Source organism: Podarcis vaucheri (genome assembly GCF_965113315.1).
Source record: "Podarcis vaucheri genome assembly, chromosome: 11".
Classification (NCBI taxonomy): Eukaryota; Metazoa; Chordata; class Lepidosauria; order Squamata; family Lacertidae; genus Podarcis; species Podarcis vaucheri.
The window spans coordinates 48,242,220-48,262,326 of record NC_138749.1 but is presented as its reverse complement, the minus strand read 5'-3'; the positions used below and the strand labels follow the sequence as shown (position 1 = coordinate 48,262,326).

Sequence of the window (20,107 nt, the reverse complement as noted above, 5' to 3'; positions counted from 1 at the left end):
TTCCTGCATTAGCTCAAGCCCAGATCCATAGGGTTCTCTAACTGTAAGAGTCCCCACTGACTTTAAACTGATAATCTCATTGAAAGCACCAGATAATAAAAAGACATACACAGTATGGAACCAGGGTATTCATATGAAATGCCACGAGACTCCCTATAAAACTGTGAGAATTGGAAACATTTTTATGGATAGGGATCTTAGAGCAGAGAAAATAATCATTAAAATGGGATAAGTTCAAAGATGGGAAAGAGTTATACCAGATAGTGTATATCCACTCTTGGCATATATAACCTTTCCCAGAATATTTCACCATTAAAGGAAGAATATTTTGTGAAAGTTAATGGAACAGTTTCCATAGTGCTCATTTCTCATGAGATCTCTCCTCCCCCTCCCTCTTTTTTTTGTGCCCTCTTTTTTGTTCTTCAAAATATGGCAACCCTAGCTAGGCTAAGAGACAGTAAGTAGCTCCGTGAGCTTCATGGCTTAGTGGCTGAGTGAGGACTTCTGGTCTCCTGGGTCCTAATCCAACATTCAAATCACTACACTACCCTAGTTCTCAGAAGTCAAAAGAACCAGCAAAAGGACCCAGTCAAAAGAAACCCAACGCAAAGCGATCCAGCAGTCAAGCGAAGCAAGTAATCAAAAGTTTAGTCACCGTCAGAAAAGATTCAATGCAGAAAATTCTAGGATAGGAGATAAATCAAGAGGATTCAAGCAAGCAAGCCAAGCTATCTCTCAGGTAAGTGAAAGCAAAATGTTATATATCTCATGTAACTAAGTATAACAGGTATTTCTAAAATAGCTCTGGTGTCCAATCAACAGTCTAATTAAAGGGAAGTTGTTCTTAAATGCATTACTGGGACATATATATTCAGAATCTGGGATTTGGGAGCAAAGGCCTGAACCAAAAGAAAGTATTTTGAGGATTACAGTTTATCCTCAAATAATGTACAAAACTAGGTGACTGAGACACTTCAATAAAAGCCAATATGCATTAGTTCTATTGAAGTCAGCTAAGTCTAAACTGGCTCAATCCAATCAATTCCAGTTTAACTGGTTTCTGAATCACTTTTGCACATTTGTAGCTAAGAGGCTTTGACATAGCGGTTTAAGTGACCATGTGTGCCTGCAAAGTCTGCCTGTCTAGTGTTGATCAACGGTCCATGGAGACCAGCATTATGTCTCCACCAGTAGACAACCAGCTGCTCCCAAGAAGCTCAAACATGATTGAAAAAGCCACTGCCCACATCACTTGCTCCCTAGCATCTGATGAAAAGACACGTATTGCCCCTGAAGGTTCCATTTACCTATCATGGCTAATCATAGCTAATAGCCATTGATGGTTTTATCAAATTTGAGCTTGGAAGGATAAAGAAAAAAATGGCAATCCCTGTTTATTAAATAAATAAATAAATAAATAAATATGATTAAGGCTTATGATCTGTATGTTATCCATATATTTCATAACAGTAGTCATTAATGTGGAGTGTATGAAGCATTAGGGTAGGAGTAGGATCTCTGCAATGACAAACCTAGACAGCATCTTAAAAAGCAGAGACATCACCTTGCCAACAAAGGTCCGTATAGTTAAAGCCATGGTTTTCCCAGTAGTGATGTAGTGAGAGCTGGACCATAAAGAAGGCTGATTGCCGAAGAATTGATAATTTTGAATTATGGTGCTGGAGGAGACTCTTGAGAGTCCCATGGACTGCAAGAAGATGAAACCTATCCATTCTTAAGGAAATCAGCCCTGAGTGCTCACTGGAAGGACAGATCCTGAAGCTGAGACTCCAATACTTTGGCCACCTCATGAGAAGAGAAGACTCCCTGGAAAAGACCCTGATGTTGGGAAAGATTGAGGGCACAAGGAGAAGGGGATGACAGAGGACAAGATGGTTGGACAGTGTTCTCGAAGCTACCAACATGAGTTTGACCAAACTGTGGGAGGCAGTGGAAGATAGGAGTGCCTGGCGTGCTCTGGTCCATGGGGTCACGAAGAATCGGACACGACTAAATGACTAAACACCAACAGGATCTCTGGTGGGGGACACATTGTGTTCCTTCTGGGAGTAGCTTGTCCATCTTTGGTCTTTACCCAACATTAAGCTCTCACTTGTGGCTCCTAGAAGCTGTCAGCATGTGACAGTGGCCACACACCAGGAACGGTTTTGACTGGCCGGTTAAACTAGGTAAGAGTAGTTGATGGGTCTCAAAGCCACAGTGAATTAGGGACTTTTCCAGGCATGTGAAGATAGGCTCCAGCAGATTGGACAGACAAGACCAATAGTGGGTCCAACGGTCAAGAAGGCGGTTTCTGCATGTGCTGTAGGAGGAAGTGAGGGACAGATGGGGCATGTCAACCTGAGAAGATAACCTAGCTAGGGAAAACTCTGATCCTAAACCTCCACTTCCTTGTGGGATATCTTTGGGAGAAGAAAAGGCTAAGGAGTAAGCCCTACACAATTCCAGAGTGGAGTCCCTAAGACAGTTGGATGGCACCTTGTATGTCTCCTCCCTGTAGTCAAGCTGGTGCCAAACGTATTGCTCTGCTTTCCTTTGCACCACATCAGTGAGATCTTGTTATTTGGGCAGCCCAGGCCCTCCATACACACTGCCCAGGCTTGTGCTCTAGGAGTAAGTTCTGATAGCTCAGTTGGATAGCTCAGTTGGTTAGAGTGTGGTACTGATAATGCCAAGGTTGCAGGTTTGATCCCCGCATGGGACAGCTGCATATTTGGGTTGGATGGGATGATCCTCAGGGTCCCTTACAACCATATGATTCTATAAATTCTATGAATCTAAGTCACTTAGATTCTCCTAATGCAGCGGTTTGGAGGGGCACACTCCATTGTCCCTCAACAGATGCCAACAACAGTCATTAATGTGTGAGACTCTGCCATGCCTATTAGTTGTTATGATGAAGTAAAGAAAGGAGTTAAACGGCATTGAGAATTTCACCATCTGATTGCTGTGAAACCGTCTGTCACTATGGTTTTGCCTGAAGAGCTGTCTGACAGGAGCCAGGGATTTGACAAAAAGCACCTTGATGTGTTTTTTATGGTTACAAACATTTCCAGAATAGGCAATTCACTTGCAGCGCTGGAGGTCTGAAATGAGTGCTCTGCATAGGTATGTGAGAAACAGTAATTGCAATTCTGAAGGGGCAGAGGCATATAGATTGAAAGCTAAGAGTTCTTGCTAGACTTAGTGGCAACTGGACATTATCTTTGGAGTGGGAGAACCTGCTACAGAGGTCTAGATTTGCTGCTTTTATATTTTAATAATAATAATAATAATAATAATAATAATAATAATAATAATAATAATTTATTTGTACCCTGCCCATCTGGCTGGGTTTCCCCAGCCACTCTGGGCGGCTTCCAACAAAGATTAAAAATACATTAAAATGCCACCCATTAAAAACTTCCCTAAGTTTTTAAGCGGCTTTCAGATGTCTTCTAAATGTCAGGTAGTTGTTTATCTCTTTGACATCTGATGGGAGGGTGTTCCACAGGGTGGGTTCCACCACTGAGAAGGCCCTCTGCCTGGTTCCCTGTAGCTTTGCTTCTCGCAGTGAGGGAACCGCCAGAAGGCCCTCAGTGCTGGACCTCAGAGTCCGGGCAGAACGGACATAAAGCATTTATAGGAAGACACTGAAGTGCTCTTGTATCCAAAGGAAGCTAAAGAGTGTAGTAATAATGCTTGGGTCAAAACCATCCACAGTGGATGAAAATGGCTATTTCCACTAGGCTGAATTTAAGATACATGTACAGTATTCTTTTGTTCTATGAGTAACAACTAATAGGCCTCATTGTCTGGAAAATAGATTGTTCCATGTTGGTAAAGGAAATCTCGGTGCACAGAATGAGCAATCCATTAATAAATATCATATAGAAGTTTCTATCCTCAGAGTCTGAATGGCAGATTTGCACTAAACGGCAGTTACAAAAGATTGGCTGCTAATGCAGCTGAGATTTACTTAACAGACCTTCTGGTGCTTCGCTGCCAATTCAAACAGTAAAGTTCAAAAGCCAAAGAACCCAGACGACACAAGCCATGAGATCTGTGCACATCTCAGTTCAAAGCGAGCCCTGACTTTAAAAGAGACAAGGTGCTGAGTGTCTCTGCACTTTAGCCAAGGAATGAACTAGTAGTTCTGGCATTCACGACACTGGCTTCAAATTACCTTCTCTCTCAGCCAAGCTCAGCACTCCAGAATGGCCCACAACATATGAATGGAGAATGCTTCTTCTTTTTTTAAGATACCAGCTATTCACATTACAACATCAGAAAACAAATGAGCTGCTTTGTTCCTTTAAAATTAAATGAAAGGCTTAGAACCAAATTTGTCCTTCTAATTAGAGGAACAAATAAACGGAAACATTAGTTTATTTTCCTGCTTTAGACTTGTGTTTCATATCACAGCATTTGTTTCCTTCTTTGGTTAAATCTATGAAATGTTTGCTAAAACTCAGTGGTCGGTTTTACATTGTTAAGCGCCACATAAGATCTTTCTCAAGGGTTCTTGAGGTTAAGGCTCCTACCTGTCATATAAGATGACAAAGACACAGCAGATAATCTCTCAAAGGTACCTCCAATATCATAAAGTTGTTTCCTTATAATTAGGAACTATATTACATTTATCCTTTCAAGTGCATGTAATTTTAATGAGTCTAATACCATCCAAATTGTTCTCTGCATCCTCTGGCATTCCGGAAAGGTAGCGATCCTCAGCTTATATTAAATTATGAGAAAGGTGTGGTACATTTTGTACATTCATTCACTGTAAGAGGTAAAGGTACCCCTGACCATTAGGTCCAGTTGTGGACGATTCTGGGGTTGTGTGCTCATCTCGCTCTATAGGTCGAGGGAGCTGGCGTTTGTCCGCAGACAGCTTCTGGGTCATGTGGCCAGCATGACTAAGCTGCTTCTGGTGAACCAGAGCAGCACATGGAAACACTGTTTACCTTCCTGCCAGAGCAGTACCTATTTATCTACTTGCACATTGACGTGCTTTCTTACTGTTAGGTGGGCAGGAGCTGGGACTGAACAACAGGAGTTCACCCCATCCTGGGGATTCAAACCGCTGATCTTCTGATCGACAAGCCGAAGAGGCTCAGTGGTTTAGACCGCAGCACCACCTGCGTCCCTCATTCACTGTACAGTGGTACCTCAGGTTAAGTACTTAATTCGTTCCGGAGGTCCGTTCTTAACCTGAAACTGTTCTTAACCTGAAGCACCACTTTAGCTAATGGGGCCTTGCACTGCCACCGCGCCGCTGGAGCACAATTTCTGTTCTCATCCTGAAGCAAAGTTCTTAACCTGAGGTACTATTTCTGGGTTAGCGGAGTCTGTAACCTGAAGCGTGTGTAACCCAAGGTACCACTGTAGTCCTAAACATGACCAAGACTACAGGACTATACTCAGCACAGTCTCTTTAATGCTGCAACTCCACAAAAAATAGCCAAATGTACTCTCAAATTTCAAGTGGACATAGCCACTTCCTTGAGGGTGTGCAGGCCCAGTGAAGGTTTTATAAATTCATAGGATTCCACAGATTTTGAAACATGTTGGATCCACAATTGCTGCCTTTTAGTGCAATTTCCCAAGAGCCTCTAGTCTTGGAAGGGAACAAAAACCTGATCTCTGCTAAAGTTGTTTCAAGAAAGGACACACAAGCACATCATTAGCTGCAAGCTTAATTGGTGCACCTTTAAAATGTTGTTGGCCTGGAGATCTTATGAGAAAGAAGTTGCCTATTTCTTCCATTGCTTTCTAAATCTCCCAAGCACAATTTAACTGTATTAATACACTTATACCCCTGCTTTCCTAAAATGAGCTCGAGGCTGCATATGAGATTCTCCACCTCCCTATTTCATCCTCACAGCCACCATGTGTAGGTTAGATTGAGGGACAACGAATGGTCCAAAGTCATCCAGTGAGCTTCATGACTTACTGGGGATTTGAACTCAGTCTCTAAGGTCCTAGTTTAACACCTTAAGGTAAAGGGACCCCTGACAGTTAGGTCCAGTCGCAGACGACTCTGGGGTTGCAGAGCTTTGCAGTGTGCTCATCTCGCTTTATTGCCCGAGGGAGCCGGTGTACAGCTTCCGGGTCATGTGGCCAGCATGACTAAGCTGCTTCTGGCAAACCAGAGCAGCACACGAAAATGCCGTTTACCTTCCCGCCGGAGCAGTACCTATTTATCTACTTGCACTTTGACGTGCTTTCGAACTGCTAGGTGAGCAGGAGCAGGGACCGAGCAACGGGAGCTCACCCCGTCACGGGGATTCGAACCGCCGACCTTCTGATTGGCAAGTCCTAGGCTCTGTGGTTTAACCCACAGCGCCACCCACGTCTCCAGTTTAACACCTTACTACTAAACTAATAAATAAATAAATAAATCTGGCTAAATTCTTGCAAGATGCAAGATCCATATGATTTGGAGGCAGTAATGTTTCTGAATACAGTGGTACCTTGGGTTACAGACGCTTCAGGTTACATACGCTTCAGGTTACAGACTCTGCTAACCCAGAAATAGTGCTTCAGGTTAAGAACTTTGCTTCAGGATGAGAACAGAAATTGTGCTCTGGCGGCGGGGCGGCAGTGGGAGGCCCCATTAGCTAAAGTGGTGCTTCAGGTTAAGAACAGTTTCAGGTTAAGAACGGACCTCCGGAACGGGATTAAGTACTTAGCCTGAGGTAGCACCGTACCAGTAGCTGGAAACCTTAGGAAGACAGGGCACTCAGAGCTCAAGTCCCACAGACATCCTGTTAGAACTGGATGCTGGGCTATAGGGCTGCCAAACATCCAGAATTTCCCAGATATAGCTGGAATACAGCAGTTGGAAGCAGTGTCCGGGTGGAAATCGCTGTAATGTCTGGAAAAATCCAGACGTATAGCAAACCATGTCGGAAGTCTAGATTTTGCTCAACAACTTAGGCTAAGCAACAAACAAGCTCAAACATTTTCCAGATTTTCACCTTTTGAAACATGTCAGTCATATACTAGAAGGGCCATTGACATGACCTAGCAGGCTCTTCCTATATTCTTATTTTATCTTAGAAAAAGCATTTCACCTCCAATACAAAAGGCTAATCGTAAGCATCCGTGCGACACAGTTTTCTGCTTTAAATATTATGAAAAAAAGCTATCAAAGTTATCACAGAAACCTGAAATCATTTAAAATCCAACTCTAAACAAATTAACAAGATAACAGAGCCACTAAGATTTTTAAAAAATGGAAATAAACTGGATAAGAAAGAAGACCAGGATCAATCAGTTATGAAGTATGGCATGCATACTGTAATGGGAATGAGGTTACATATATTCTGAGTTGATTAATACATAATACTTCATATTTAACTTGACAACTAATACTTCATCGTACTTTTCAGACCAAGAAAATGTTTCCTTAAACAAACCTGTCCAAAGACATTTCTGAATACATTTGTTTTAAACACTGGTAATTTAATTACAACATTAAACCTCAGTTAAAATAACAAATCTATACTGAAATTAGAAGGAAAAAATCGTATGACAAATTGTTCCCTAGAAATGTGTGAGGCTGGGGGAAAATGTACAATAAACATTTCTTTAATCAGGGCATTTAAGGCTGCAATCCTAAACATGGGGTTAGGATTAAACACGGGAACCTAGGGATTAAACCCCACTGAACATAGTAGAACTTACTTTTGAGTAAACATATATAAGGCTGAACTTCAAAAGGAAAAGGTAAGAACTGCAAAACTAGGCAAGCTTCAAACGGTTAAGAACCTTTTCTATGCCTGCTACCAAATGCCAAAACCGCAACATTATACAGAGCAACTCGCGCATAATTCTTATGAATTTAAATGGGAATTATATAGATATGATTATGTGTACAACTGCAGGCTTAAAATTGCTTTGGCGAATGGATGGGATCGGATGCGAAGGCATCTGTGTTGGGGCAATGGTGCTGCAAAGCATGGGGTGTCTCTGTTGCTTAGAAAACCTAGAAAATAAAGAGGAAAAATGGGGCCCACAGTTAGTAATCTCCCGATCCATGTCCCTAAACAGGTTTTGGCATTCAAGCATCTAAGCTCAAGAGGACTTCACTATCATCACAGAATGCAGATGCTGAGAGAAATCCTACTTACATGTCTATCTTCTTTCTGCAACAAACATGAAATGATCCAACCATAGGAGCTCACCAGGCCTTTTTGTACTCTGGAGACCAGTGAGCCAGCAGAGGGAGGTGTCACAATGGCTTCTGTAAATCTGGGGCTGTCCCTGGAAAATAGGGACACTTGGCGGGTCTGCTGAGGTGCTGAGATGGGAGACCACTAGGGAACCCATGACATGGTACTTAGACAGGGCAGTATTAGGACAGCAATGCAGTAGCGCTAAAAGCAATCATATCAAGACGAGGGAGACATCCCTTTGTCCCCCTATATCATGGCACCTGCAGAACATGAATCCAGGAATTTTTCATCCTGGATTCTTCATCCATATGAAATGCGAGGGCATCTAGTTCATACCAAGTGCGAGCTCCTCCCACAGAACGTGGGCAGGTACACCGTGACAACTCTATGCCCCATACTGACCAAGCGATGAACTGTGGCAACAGGTGGAACTTAAACCCTATTGACATGTCCACATTATCTACAAAGGGAAGGGAGGAAATAAAAGATAGCGAGCAGAGAGTGCATTAACAAAACAAAGGGTCCGTTTGGTGAAAATGAGAACTTTGATCCAGCTATGCCTATAGAAGTCCCAATCAGTGATTAACAGAAATAGAAGGTGTCTATTTGTCAGCTCCCTGCATCATTTTCTTCAGTTACTAAGCCTGCAATCCTAACACCGCTTACCTGGAAGTAAAGCCCATTGCTTTCAATGGGAATTGTTTCTAACTAACGCTGAATATGCAAGTGGGATGGGCAAACACAGTACCAGCTGTTGAAGTGGGATGAGGGACTGGGTGCCCAGCAACTGTATGTATGTATGTATGTATGTATGTATGTATGTATGTATGTATGTATGGTCTAGCTAAGACTATACACGCAGAAGCCTGCTTCCATACATCTCCGAACAGCTAGCTCACAGAAAGGATGGCAATGATTGAATACGATGGTGGTTAACACACACGGCTGCAACAGCTGGTACAGCAGCCATTGGGTCGTGCTGCTAAAATAACTTACTTTAGGGATTGCAAAGACTAAAACTTAAATGTTTATTTCAGGGGTCGGCAAGCTTTACCTTGCCTGGGCCGGTTCACTACAGCGGAGGTCCCTCTGTGGGCTGGATTGCGCCCATGATTTCCATTGTCTGTGTCTGTGCAGATGCAATTTCCACCGTCTGCACATGCACAGATGCAATTTTCGGCGCCACAGAAGTGAGTCCCCATGCCATGCCAGTTTAGCACAGTTCGCGGGGACCCACCGAGCGGGTGGCTCGGTTTGGGGCGGCTCGTGGGCCATTTAAATGACCCCCGTGGGCCACTTGTGGCCCATGGACCTTAGATTGCAGACCCCTGGTTTATTTTATTATCAATTTCACCCAGCCATTTGGTTTGGAGACCCCTCTAGAGAGTGACAGAAGATAAACCAATTTCCCATCACACAACAAACAAGAACTGTAAGAACAGCATATTGCAAAATGCCAAAATGTTTGAAACCTACCCCAAATTTCACCCTCTTGTTTATACGTTTCCAAGGAATGTTCTCAAATTAAACCACAAAAACTGAGGACACCAAGGTGCTCCCCTCCTCCCAGTAACCACAGCTGCACGTGCAGCAGAAGGATCAGGGCAGCGCTCATTGGAGCCCAATCTTTCGTTTCCTGCCTCCTTCCTCCCAGCTAGCCCTTGGCTAGGCAATCCTAAGAAACTTGCAGGCAAGGTCCCTGGGGAGGAGAGGGACAGCTGGATGTGTGTATGGGAGGCACGTGCAGGCTTCCTGTTGAAAGTAATGACCAGCTGCTGCAGTACACATAGCCAAGGGCAAGCTGTGGAGGAGGAATGAAGGGTTCCCAATGAGTCTTATCCTGAAAGCCCATGTGTGTGCAGATGTAACTGGGGGGAGAAAGAAAGAAAGAAAGAAAGAAAGAAAGAAAGAAAGAAAGAAAGAAAGGTGGATCTTGCCATTTGGTTTACCTAATTCTTCCAACGTCTTTGCAAGCCTCCACTAAGTCGCGTTCTACATTCGTTCGTCTAACACAGGCAGCACCACAACACTAGATCTGCAAGGAAGAATTCAGAGACATTTACAAGCCACGCTGAGAGGAACAAAATTAATGGTTACACACATGCTGAAGGGCGCTGACTTATTATGCATGCACACATTTGGCTGAGTGCACATATTTTTCCATTATTCTTGCTGCTGTTACTTTGGAAGAGCAGTTCGAAGTGTTAAAGGAAGCTTGGAGTGAGAGTTAGTATTCACACGCATATATACTATGTGGCCATAATCCAGCGATGTGATTTGTATGCGTGCGAGCAATAAACATTCAGATTTTACCAGCTGTTCCTCTTTAGTAACTCCCTGTGATGGTTTTACATTTGGTGAGTTGAAAATACCAATTTGGCAGGGACAGGGAGAGAAGGGTGTGTCAGAGAAGATGCTAAAGGAAGAAATACCCGTGGGGGGGGGGAATTGGTGCATACAGAGACCTGGAACATGCACCCTTTTGGATGTAACTCTACTCTTCTGAACATATGTGCCTGAATGCTTGAAATATGTGCTGTCATCTGTTTTTAATACTAAAACACCCAAAACAATTTGTAATGCAGAAATATGCAATATATAGTGAACACTGCACCAAACACACACATATACTTGTACAGTCCAACAATTCTGTGAATTGGCCGTAAAATAATTACATGTGAGACTGTACCAAAGACATATGGATGTCATGATTACAAGCTGGAACTCAGAAAGAATTATATCATACTGGTTCTCACTGAAATTACCTGCGGTTCCATTCATTATTTTAAAGCACAGGGGGCTAACCCACAGCCTTGATTCAGTTTGGCCAAACATAGCAGGGAACCCCCAAAACCCCCAGTTTTATTTTCCAATTTCAGCACTGGGGTGCTCTGCACTGAGATTGGATGATAAAGCACTCTGCTTGTGCTTTTCAGCATTGATACAACCATAGTAGGTGGCCAATTTAGCTGGGAGAGCTCTGTGGTGGGACTTCTGCCACCCCAATCTGGCATACATGGGTACTGTTTGCGCTGTTAGGCAGCACCCCCCTTTTCTTTCTGTGGGGGGTGGTGGTTCCTGAGCTAGCTGCCTTTTATGCTTCATAGATAGTTCTGTGAAAACACAAAGGCAGCATTTCCCTGCACCCCAGCACTGGATTGGGGATGATTTTGTAAGAACCCTCAGCCTGCCTTGGGCAAGAGAGTCCCTATTTTCCAGGGACAGTTCCAGGTTTGCAGAAGCCGTCCTGGTTTCTATTTGATCCCAGAATGCCCTGCTTTTCCTTAGGACGTCCCTGTTTTCATCGGAGAAACGTTGGATGGTATGGAGTTATGCAACCCCCAAGCCAAGGAGGTATGTAATCATTAGAAGACATCTGAAGGCATCTGAGAGGTTTTTTAAATGTTTAATGTTTTATTATGTTTCTTTATATAAGTTCACAGATGTATTTCCCAGTGCGGTTAGAGGTGGTGCCCTCTGGCAGATTTCGGGTTCGTCCTCCAAGTTTAGTCCAGATAATATTGTATTTTGTGGGGAGACAAGGCCAATCCAGGCACTGAAGTCACCCCCCAAGACAAACCGAGGGTTGGGCGACAAAGAGTCTATACTTTCGAGTAGTTGGTCAAGTCTTTCCCAATAGGAACTCAGTTCCTCACAGGTTTTTATTGGAGGAATATACACGCAAATACAGTAGAAAACATTATATAGCCGAAATAGCTATCAACTGTAAAGGAAATGAATTCTTTGACCCCATCAACACCAAGCTGTATCTTTCTCGCTAAACTTTCTACATAATTGTCTATTGTATTATTTAATATTATTTTTAATATATTAGTGGCCCCGCGGTGATTTTAGCTTACAAATTTTATTGTCAATTTGTATATTAAAGCGTTTTTATAGCTTTGTGCAGATTAGATCATGTTTTGACAATGTAAATGTTTTAAGTTTTTGTATCAAACCAGTATATATTTTATTGAATAACATTGTATACATTCCAGCAGCCTTTGGCTATAAGAAATAAACTTGACCGATTGACTGCCTATTATGTTTTTTATATATGTTGGAAGCCGCCAGGAGTAGCAGTCAGATGCACAGGGAATAAATAATAAAATGGTTTTTGTTGTTTAACAGGACGTCCTTATTTTCATGGGAGAAATGACGGAGAGTATGGTGCATGCATGGATATACAACTCTGTGTGTGCGTGCATGCGCGTGCATGCGTACATATGCAGGAGAAAAAGAGAGGTCTGCGTACTGCAAATTCAGTGAGTGTGTATGTTGTATGTGTGTCTCTGTGTGTGCTCTATTTGTGTTGAGCGTGCAGCATAGCTGTCAACTTACAGATTTGAAAATAAGGGACCAGCAACCTCGAAAATAAGGGATCATCAGCCAAAATAAGGGATTTTCCAAGCACAGGTATGTTCAACATCTGAGCCCCTCCGAGCCAAAGGCAGAAAGCCCAGCCAGCAGCCAAATGAAGCTTCAAGTGTTGGTTCCCACAGCGCAGCAACCCGGAAAGGGGATGCAGCAAGGGAAACCACCGTCACCTCTCTGCTGGGAAGCGCTGAGCAAAGGCGAGTCCCCAGGCAACGCAGCCGATTTGATCGGCACAAGGCATGCAAGCTCCACCCCCAGTCATTCTTAGACTCCTATTGGGTGAGAAACGCAGCCAAGCAACACAGTTGGAGCCTCCCTCCTCCCTGGCCGGCAGGGAGGGAGGGAGAGGAGCTGCTTCCTTTGAAACCCAGGAAATTTAAGGGACATCATCAATAAGGGACAGCAGCGGGACACAGCACTGGGATAAGGGACTTTCCCGCCAAATAAGGGACGGTTGACAGCTATGGTGTGCAGGCATGGTCCTTTTGTGTAGTGACCACATGTGTGGGCTGAATCTACTTACGTGTGTGGAGTGTGTCTGCATGCATACATTGGCCACACTCACCACTGCCATATGGCCCTAAAAAAGATCATCAGGCGAAAAATGGTTCCCCACCCCAGTTTTAAAGCAGGCTGTGGGCCAGATTATACAGCTACCATGTGTGTGTATTCCTCAACACTATAGTAATAGATGACAACAAGATCAGCTTATAAGGCCCCTTAAATGTGAAGTACCCTGTTAATGTAAACAAGGTAATAAGATAACCCTATGGAGCCTCTTAAATCAACTGTCAAAATAATTCCAGAGAGTTGTCACAGCAGGATAGTAATAGATAGTTAAGTCCCGATTATGTATGACCTCTTTTTTACAGCCTGCCTGATGAAAGCATGGCTCAATGACAAGACGACACATATCTAACCTCTGTCCCTTGCAGCTATTTCCTCACCTACCAAAACATGAGAGTGATCCTGCTGGAATAATTTATTTTGACAAAAAGATCTTGCGAAGAACTAAGGTCTATTTTGTTATAGACGCTGTCAGGGGTTCAGAAGCAGAGACGCAGAGAAGGGTGGAAACAGAGAGCGAGGGGGAGGAAGCCGAAGGGAGAATGAGTGATGATGACGACCCGAGATCTCCAAGCCTAAGCAGTGAGTCAGAGGACTCCCAAAAGGGAGCCCCAGTGAGCAGAGCAAGGGGGGGATCCGGGGGGACACCCCAGGAGGAAGGGAACAGAGGAGATTCAGAGAGCAGCAGCTGGAAGTCGGGACCCACGCTCATAACTGAGGGCGGCAGCAGCTGGAAGTCGGGACCCACGCTCAAGACTGAGAGCAGCAGGGAGGAAGGTAGCCAGGCATCGGGTTCCGGAGGCTGTCAGCAGGAGGGAGGGCACGAGTCAGGGGTGGTCACGCCCTCCTCAGAGAGCGAGGCAACGGTTAAGAGGAAAGTAGAGAGTTGGGCGCGCGCGCCAAGTTCAAATGCAGCGGAAGCTGGAGCAGTAAGCAGCCCGGAGAGTGAGCCAGGTCCTAAAGCCCGCCGCAAGGAGGCAGAAGGATCAGGGGGGTCAGCGTCAGAGGAGAGTAGAAGGGAGGAGGCCCAGGGGGGCAGAAGGACCCAGAGACGTAGGGAGAGGCGAAGGAGGTGGAGCAAGGCTAGGGTATTAAGCTGGTGTGCAAGAGGCGGGGACTCAGACGGGTCTTCGCCGACCTAGAGCAGAAGGTGTAGAGCTGCACGCTGCAGTTCGGAAATGAAACCTGTAACTCAATAAAGACTCTTTTAAAGTGGACGCTGTGTGGCGTGGTCCTATGTGAGCTGGGACCTGGTAGCAGCTCTGACAGTAAGACCCGTCTCATCAAAGCTTCAGAAACCTGAAACCTCGCAGCGGGAGCAGAAGCCGCTAGGGGAGGAAGAGGGGTGTCTGTAAGCGAGCTCACAAAGGTTAGCAAGATGACGGAAGAACAGAGGATCTCCGCGCTGCAAGAGGCAGTGACCCAGTTGTCCTCAGAGGTATTGGCTTCCAAGAAACGGGAGGAGGAGACTACAGCCGCCTACAGAGACCTACACGCCAGGTTTGAAATGCTTGTTAAGCAAGGGCAACCGGGACCCAGACCGGAGGGCGTGGGATTGGCACGGAGAGCAGGAGGGCTTGTGGCTCACTTCGATGGGACTTTGCAACAGTACCCTAATTTTAGAGCAGACGTAATGTGCGCACTGCAACTGCTGGCAAAAGACTTTAGAGATGAGGAAGAGAAGGTGGGGTTCATATTGTCCCATTTGCATGGGGATGCCAAAGCCTGGCTGCGCAATTTGTGGAGGGATAAAGATCCGGCGCTTCAGAATGCAGATGCCTTTATCAAAGCGATGGATGCGTGTTTTTTGTCTACTATTGATGTGGATCTTGCCAGACGGGAGATTCATGGACTAAAACAAGGGAGGGCGAGCGTCCGGCAGTATCACGCCCGATTTTTTGCGCTGGTCAGTGCTTTAGAATGGGATCGGGATTCGCCCCCTGTCAGAGACCTCTTCTGGGAGGGTCTAAGTTCAGCGGTTAAGGATGAAATTGCAAGGGGGGAGAGGCCCCGAAGCACGCAGGAGGTGGTCCAAAGGGCGCTGATTGTGGGGGTGAGGCTGGAAGAACGTCCATGGTGCAGAGATGAAGGACGTGGAGGGCGCGAAGCAGCGAGAAGTTTCTCTTTCGTTCCGAGGGAAGCAGCGCGTGCGCAATCCACACCTCCGCCAGGAGGGGGAGGGGAACCGATGGAGGTTGGAGGTGCAAGGGCTCAGTCAGCAGCCAGAGCCCTAGCACCGGCAGCAGTGAAAGCGAAGCCTCCTAGAGGGAACAGGAAGTGTTACATCTGCGAGGATCCAGGCCATTTGGCGAAGGAGTGTCCCCGGAGGCTCCACAAGCACACTGCAGCCTCAGCAATGGTGACTGCAGCAACGCAGCAAGGAGAACCACAGCAGGGAAACGACGATGTCTGGCTGGAGACGGAGGCACTGGGGCCCAGCCAGACGCATCTGTGAAGCAGTCCCCAGCAATCTTGCAACCCACGGATCCCCTCCCACCCAAACCAGTAGTGCAGCTCACAGCATCTCTCCAGCTACCCGACGGCGTCACTATCGAAGTGCCGCTTTCTGTGGATTCTGGAAGCAACGCAGACTTTATAGCGCAGAGCTTTGTGGAGCAGCACGCTATACAGCTATTGCCTGCCACTCTGCCCCTGCAAGTCGTCACAGTGGATGGCAGAGAGTTGCTAGGGGGGCAGGTGGTGAAGCAGACGCCACCGATGGTGATGCGCCTTGGCAACCACAGGGAAGTCATCAGTTTTAATGTCACCCAACTGTCGGACACGCCCATTGTGTTGGGCATGAGTTGGCTGGACAGGCACAGTCCGACACTGGCTTGGTACCAGAGACAACTGATCTTCGGCTCCTCTTATTGCGCAGAACACTGCATCCTGCCCCGACGGGAGGGAGAGGAGGAGGAATCACAACTGCAGTTGGGAACGTTGCAAGCGGTCCCCCACAAATACGCGAGCTTTTTGGAGGTCTTCTGCGAGAAGGAGGCGGACAAGCTACCCCCTCACCGGCCATATGACTGCAAGATTGACCTCCTACCGGGGGCGACGCTGCCGAAGGGGCGGCTATACTCCATGTCTGAAGATGAAATGCAGGAACTCAAACAGTTCATCGAGCATAATCTGGAGCGTGGCTTCATCAGAGAGTCCAAGGCAGTGGGGGGCAGTCCCGTTTTCTTCGTGAAAAAGAAAGACACGCCCCAAAAAAGACTAGTTGTGGACTACCGCCTTTTGAACCAGATGACCAAACCGTCTGATTACCCCATGCCCAGGATTGACGACCTCCTCGCGACGGTGCGCAAGGGACGCGTGTTCACCAAGTTGGACCTGCGAGGGGCGTACAATCTCATCCGCATGCGGGAGGGCGATGAGTGGAAGACGGCCATGTTCACACCGCTGGGCACCTACGAATACAGAGTTATGCCCTTTGGATTACAAAATGGCTCTCACTGTTTTCAAGCTTTTATGCATCACGTGTTGGAGGGACTCCTCTACAAGACATGCGTCTGCTTCCTGGATGACATCCTGATTTTCTCTGACTCGCAGCAAGCTCACGACCGAGACGTGAGGGAGGTGCTCAGCAGGTTGCAACAACATAGACTGTACGCCAAGCTGGAGAAGTGCCAGTTCGACACGACGGAGGTGGATTTCCTGGGATACAAGTTGTCGGACAAGGGGATAGCCATGGACAGCACCAAGGTTCGTGCGGTATTGGATTGGAAAAGCCCGCGCAACCGGAAGGAGGTCCAGCGGTTTGTCGGCTTCGCCAACTTCTATCGCAAGTTTATCAAGGGGTTCGCGATGCAGACGGCAGCAATTACGGACACGCTCAGCTCCAAAAAAAAGAAATTCATCTGGACGGAGCAGGCGGAACAGTCCTTTCAAGCGCTCAAGCATCTCTTCGCATCGGAGAAGCAACTGCTGCATATCGACCCCAGTAAACCGTTGAGGGTAGAGACAGACGCGTCAGACAGAGCCGTGGGAGCTGTCCTGCTGCAGCGAGACCCGCAGGGGGTGTGGCGGCCGGGAGCGTTCTACTCCAGAAAGCTCAGCAAGTCGGAGCAGAACTACACCATCTGGGACAGGGAGTTGCTGGCCATTCATGCAGCTTTCAAGGCGTGGAGGCACTTCCTAATCGGCGCCAAGCACACGGTGCAGGTCTGCACGGACCACAAGAATCTGGAGCACTGGCGCACGGCTCAGTTCCTGAACCAGAGGCAGATACGTTGGGCGGAATTCTTTGCTGACTTCAATTTCCGAATAGAGTACGTCCCAGGCGACACCAACATCATGGCGGATGCACTGTCCCGAAAACCGCAATACCTAGAAGAGGTGACGCCAGCGGCGGCCATGCACATCTTCGCACCGACGGCGTGGGCGTGTGCCTCAGCTACAGTAGACCTGGATGCGGTGCGACGTGCATTGCGGGACGACTCATTCGCGCAAGACAAGATGGCGGAACTGCTCAGAGGCACGGCTACCACGGACGAGTTCCAGGTGCGGGACGGCTTGCTCCTACGCAAAGGGGCTGTCTATGTACCAGGAGACGACCTTCGCGCCAAGGTACTGCAACAGTTGCACGACGCACCCACGGCCGGTCACTTTGGCACAGAGAAAACGATGGAATTAGTCGCGAGAGACTTCTGGTGGCCCAAGCTGAGAGGAGAGGTCGCGGACTACGTCGCGAGGTGCGACACCTGCCAGAGGGCCAAGCCGGTACACAGACCACCGGCGGGACTGTTAGAACCGCTGCAAACACCGTTTGAACCGTGGGAGAGGGTGGCCCTGGACTTTGTGACGGATTTACCCAACTCGAGAGGCAAGACAGCTGTGCTAGTGGTGGTGGACTTGTTCACCAAGATGGCACATTTCATTCCGTGTGCGAAGGTGGCCACGGCGGAACAAACCGCCAAACTGTTCATAGATCACGTGTTCAAAGTGCATGGCCTGCCACGGTCTATCCTGTCCGACCGCGGACGCCAGTTCATCTCGTCTTTCTGGCAGAAGCTGATGGGTTTTCTAAATGTCAAGGTCAATCTGGCATCAGCAAGACACCCGCAGACCAACGGGCAAGCAGAGAGGGTCAATGCCATCATGCAGCAGTACCTGAGATGCTATGCCAATCAACAGCCTGCGACGTGGGTGGATTACCTGCCGCTAGCCGAGTTCGCTTACAACAACACGAAGCACGTGTCCACAGGAGTGACGCCGTTCTTTGCCAACAATGGGAGGAATCCCAGAACCTTCCCGGGACTGGAGAGAGTGGGGGAAGGAGAACCACAGACGGCGGACGCGTTCGCGTCAGAGCTGCAGGCGGTCCACGATCAACTCAGACGGCAGCTGGAGCTAGCTAAGCACGCCTACAAGGTGCAAGCTGACAAGCACAGGCGGGTTGGCGAAGTGATCCAAGTGGGAGACTGGGTCTGGTTGGCAGCCCACGCAGTGCCGACCAGGTCGCTTGCCAAGAAGAAGTTGGGGCACAAGCAGATCGGTCCGTACCAAGTCGAAGCGCAGATCAACCCGGTAGCCTTCCGACTGGCGCTGCCGGAGGGTTCCAGAATGCATCCGGTGTTCCACAGGTCGGTGCTCACTCCCTACAAGGCACCTCACAGGTTCCAGGAGCCAGGGACGGCGCCAAGTCCGCTCCGGGAACGGACGGAGACGCGGGAGGTGAAGCACCAGGACCACATCAACGAGGTCACGGAGATTTTGGACTCCAGATGGGGGGAAGAGGGAGTCGAATACCTCTTAGCCAGAGAGGGCACCCGGGCCAGCGCCAATAGCTGGGTACCAGACTACGCTTTGGAGGAACCCCTGCTCAAGGACGAGTTTCATGCCCTCTTCCCACACAAACCCATGCCAGCGAGCTTCTTCGACGACTGGTTGTTCACACCCACACTTTCTTCCAGCACGTTCCATGGATTCGACTCAGAAGGGGAACCCGCACGGAGCACCCGTTCCCCAGAAGGTTCACCGGCAGGTTCGGCATCAGGCAACTCGTATTGGTGGGACGATCGACCAGAGGAGCGATGGCGCAGGAAGTGGCTGGAGATGCCAGGTCGAGCGACCGACGCAGAGACTGACATGGACGTGTTCGGGGAGGACCTCGGGTTCGAGCACGGCGGTACAGAGATGGAAGAGCAACAAGTCAACGTCGACGACCGCGAGGGGGAAGACTCGGAGGTCTTCAGTTGGCGGCCACCCACGGGGAGCGACCTGTATCCAGCATTCCCTCCCATGATGATGGAGCGCCCAGCACCCACACCTGACAGCGGGGAGGGGGGGAGGGGGGGCTTCGAGGGGGGGATGGATGTCAGGGGTTCAGAAGCAGAGACGCAGAGAAGGGTGGAAACAGAGAGCGAGGGGGAGGAAGCCGAAGGGAGAATGAGTGATGATGACGACCCGAGATCTCCAAGCCTAAGCAGTGAGTCAGAGGACTCCCAAAAGGGAGCCCCAGTGAGCAGAGCAAGGGGGGGATCCGGGGGGACACCCCAGGAGGAAGGGAACAGAGGAGATTCAGAGAGCAGCAGCTGGAAGTCGGGACCCACGCTCATAACTGAGGGCGGCAGCAGCTGGAAGTCGGGACCCACGCTCAAGACTGAGAGCAGCAGGGAGGAAGGTAGCCAGGCATCGGGTTCCGGAGGCTGTCAGCAGGAGGGAGGGCACGAGTCAGGGGTGGTCACGCCCTCCTCAGAGAGCGAGGCAACGGTTAAGAGGAAAGTAGAGAGTTGGGCGCGCGCGCCAAGTTCAAATGCAGCGGAAGCTGGAGCAGTAAGCAGCCCGGAGAGTGAGCCAGGTCCTAAAGCCCGCCGCAAGGAGGCAGAAGGATCAGGGGGGTCAGCGTCAGAGGAGAGTAGAAGGGAGGAGGCCCAGGGGGGCAGAAGGACCCAGAGACGTAGGGAGAGGCGAAGGAGGTGGAGCAAGGCTAGGGTATTAAGCTGGTGTGCAAGAGGCGGGGACTCAGACGGGTC

The 20,107-nt window shown here is 48.1% G+C and overlaps 1 protein-coding gene across 4 annotated transcripts in view; it reads right to left on the bottom strand.

The window, feature by feature from the left end:
* Positions 1–20,107, bottom strand: part of SNCAIP (synuclein alpha interacting protein) — a 123,620-nt gene that overhangs the window by 78,016 nt on the left and 25,497 nt on the right. For all 4 annotated transcript variants that reach the window (XM_082191560.1, XM_082191563.1, XM_082191561.1 and 1 more), the window contains exon 2: positions 10,133–10,218. The gene's annotated coding sequence lies outside the window, so the exon portion shown is untranslated. The remainder of the gene's footprint in view (positions 1–10,132; positions 10,219–20,107) is intronic.